Genomic DNA, 4,172 nt, shown 5'->3' on the forward strand with positions numbered 1-4,172 from the left:
CTTGCAATATGTCATGTACGTTACAATTTAATTTCTTAAACAAATTAACGAATTTATTTTATTTCTTGTGATCTTTGGCTACCTAGTTATTTTTCAGAAGTTATCAATGTCTTTCAGTTAAAAGAAAGGAATTTTTAAAAATACATTTTAAATGCAAAAATGTTATAGGTATTATGACAAATGTATCTGAGTATAATAACCGTCATGAGCACTGACTCTGACTGAGCGTGGCATATGAAGACACAGGCTGGTCTAGCTCCACTCTGTAAATAATGGCCGATTATATTGATGTGAGATTGGAACCAGGTCCATTCATCGACAATTTTTGTAAGTGCAAGAATTTGATCTGCATTTAGTGACATTATTTTATCTTGTGTGCATGTAAATATCATCAAAGTACCTACATAACTTTTATAGATTCATTAATTTCGCCATCTGTGAAGCCCGTATTCTGTAGCGACACTCAGCACTTGAATCAAACTCTAGCTGTTATCATAATTATTATAGGTTGAACTCAATAATCGAATTTTGAGCATCGCTTTATAATACGGGCTTAAAAGTATCAAAAAGTAGCCAATGGTGATTCCACAAGTAAAGGGTTATATCAATCTGACACCAATATCTTGAAATGTTATGTATATTCACCTATCCAAACGTTTATTTCTTGTACATTCCTGTCGTTTGCTCCGACTGGAGACTGTAAATAATAACTAATTTGATAAATGTTTAAGATGAAAAACTTATAGAAGGTTATAAGCCATAGTTAACTAATGTACTATCGTTAGTGGATGGAGTTTCGTCCGGTGTCTTAAAAGGCTCTGCCAAGCAGCGAGTGCGAGCGCAGGCTTGTGCCTGTTGCACGCTAGAATGTTTACTATGTCATTAAGGAATCGGATACAATTTTGTTAGCTGATTTTATTTGAACTGATTTGTCGTTTATTGATTTATCTTATAACATTTAGGGCCTCTTTCATGTCCGAGTAAAGTTCTAAGAAGCTACTTCCTGATTAACACTATTTGGCAAGTAAATTACTCAATTGGTAGAAATAAGAAACTTCAAACATTGACATATAAAGGTCAAATAAAGCATTACTCAACAGACGAAGCTAAGAGTACCTACATGCACATTTGCTTATGTGCTACACAAGTAAGTAACATTATTCTTTAATCTTTAATCAACGTTATTCAGAGATGGCAAAATTAGATAAATTGGTACTCGTGACTTTTAGCAACATGTTGCCTACTTGACACCTTACTCGGAGATGGTGAACGAGGCCGATAATGTACCTACAATTTAAGCTTTGTCCGAACTTTTTTACATTTTCTATTTTATTTAGAGGTGGTTGTAGTATGTACTTTCAATAAATCAACTGATTATTTCAACAATGTACTGGAACAATAAATTGTTGAATTGAAGTTTTTGTAAAGCACTATTGTATTCTGACAGGCTTAATTTAAATTGGAGGCATTTTCACACGCATTGTATTCGTTAAAGCTATTTGACATTGTTTAAAAGTTAATTTAAAATATTATATTTTCATTTTCTCTTATACATATTCTGCACTAGACTTCTGGTTAGTCTTGTATTACTTCTGATGTCCTAATGATGTCTACACGATATTATAAAGAGGAAAAATTTGATGTTTATATTGAATAGGCACAAAAACTGCCGGACCGATTTGAAAAAAAAATCACAATTGGAATCCTACCTTATTTCTGATGAACATAGGCAGTATGAAGTTCGCCGGGTCAATCAAACCCGCATTTAGGTTGAGAGCTCAATCATTGCATAACCGACGTAATGATTGCAACAGCGTTTATTTAAAATCCTCTTTTGCATATTAATGTGAAATTATAAAGTTTTTATTGAACAACTAATCTTAGGGACCCTACTAATTTCAACGCTTACCTACCTCTTGATTTTTCAAGCTTTTTTTATATAAATATTTGTTTGAAGAAACCTCAAAGAGTTGGCCATACGTTTACCAAGGTCGTGACTTAACGGCAGACTATTGATTGTAATATTTAGCAAGATATCGAATTTTAGTTCGATTCACCAAATAGATTAATTTGTTGATGATAATGCGAGTGGTTAGTTTTTTTTTTAAACGGATAGTTGTTTTAATTTTTTACTATCATTTATGTAAGCACATCTGACTGTGGTAACCGTTTGTCATTAATTTGGCTCCGAACAAAGCATTTATATTAAGAAGAGACACCTGCTGACTGAAGTTATATCAGACGTCATCAGTCTAACAGGAAACTCGTAAGAGCTACACTGTGAGAGGAATCAACTGCCGTTGCAAGTTGCGACTAATTTACCGCTAATTTACTTGTTTCTAAGTAGGTACATTTTAATTTTTGAATCTTTAGTAAACTAAAATACTCAAATCATTTGAGGAAATGTGATATTCCGAAAGTTTGGAGCTGTACAGACGATAGCATATTACTTATAAGATGCCAGTGCAGTGTTAAAGCTTGATTTGCTTTGTCATTATTAAAAAATGTTCATAAGTGAAAATCATATTAAATATCTTCTAATTTGAAATAATTTACCTAAAGCCTCGAAAGTGTGTATTTGTTCCCCTCAAGTTTAGTTTCAATCAATCCAGTGATTAATTTGGTTAGAAGCTCGAAAGCGAGACGATCGGCCGCGTTTGACGACGGACTAACTTCACGGTTTGTTTATTCTCTGCCTCGATTGATTACTAATCAAAGAGACACTTTTTGACCGCAACTACGGGTAATATAGTTTAAAAACGATTAGACGGAGTTAATTGAAAATTGTTGTCGGTCATGAAAACTAACAATGGCCAGGGTAAAATGACGATTTAAAATGAAGTTGTTCAAGAAACTAACCACTCGTGTTTAATTAATATAAATTTATAAATAACTGTTCAGGCGTTATTTTAAAACGTTTACATTAAGATCTACCGAATAATTGTAAAGTACGACTTAACAAATTGACACGTTTTTGTATAGAATACAAGTGTAAATATAATATAGAAAGGTTTTACAATAAATCGATCTAAGTAGAGGCAGACGTGGAGACTATGTATGTAAAACATGAAACTTTATGTATACATAAACCGAAGTTTGTTTTCAAATAAAATATTTAATATTTAACAGAAGTTTCATTGATAAACACATTTCAGTGTACCTACAATCACACTGTGAATAAAAAGGTAGTAAGTAGGCAATATTTTAATGGAAAGCAGCATTAATAACGTTACTTATTTATGAACAGGATTACCGGTTATCACAACAATGTAGAATAGGAACAAATTCCTTATGTCATTGAATTGGTGGAGTATCAAATTGTAACATCGCCCGCATACAATGCGCCGTCCGTCTGGACACACAGCGATTACGATATCGCGCCAGTCGCGCGTAAGCAAATACAAGCTAAGCTGAATGTGTCGAGCCATTCGACCAATAAGTATTGTGAATGCCTATTCGCTGGGTGCGAAGTACTAGGTGGGGGGGACATAATCTATCGCAGCGCTCATGGTGGTCAAAAGTAGAAATAATGTTAGCTCTGTCATCAGATGTATCTGTCAATGGCAAAGCGATTCTACTTAACACATTTTAATGTCATTAATTAATCGCATGAAAAGGGTCCTACTGGGAACTTAAATAAAAGAGTGGACTGTATTTCGATAGGGCTGTTTTAATAGCCGTTTACAATTTGGAAATAACTAAACTATACAACGTGGTAGTACAAAAATGAGTCACAGTAGTTGTTGTGCACAGATGTTTGCCTTATGATGAGAGCGTGAATTATTGAACTCTGCCCTTGTTTTGTTCTTAATTCTTCTACATCTCGGACTTCAAGTCCAGCCAATACCAACAACTTTCCTTTAAATACGGTTTGTGGTTGGAATTTGATATTGTAACTCTCACAAACCCGGTCTTCAAAACGATACTCATTTCGATCTGAAAACGATATTTAATTTATTACTAGCGATACAGAAACATTTAAATATATTTACTGTTATATAATGAAACCGTTAAAGTAGCTTTTTCTTTTTGTTTTACTGTAAAACTACAACTATAAATGAAGTAAACAAACCCTGACACAATCAAAATTAAACACACTTTTTGGACTTACCTCATTTGATTTGAATGACCAAAATGATTTCAAAACCTTTTTTCCACCCAAATCGTGGTAT

The sequence above is a fragment of the Ostrinia furnacalis genome, unplaced genomic scaffold (genome assembly GCF_004193835.3).
Source record: "Ostrinia furnacalis isolate ACB-3 unplaced genomic scaffold, ASM419383v2 OfSCF7368, whole genome shotgun sequence".
NCBI lineage: Eukaryota > Metazoa > Arthropoda > Insecta > Lepidoptera > Crambidae > Ostrinia > Ostrinia furnacalis.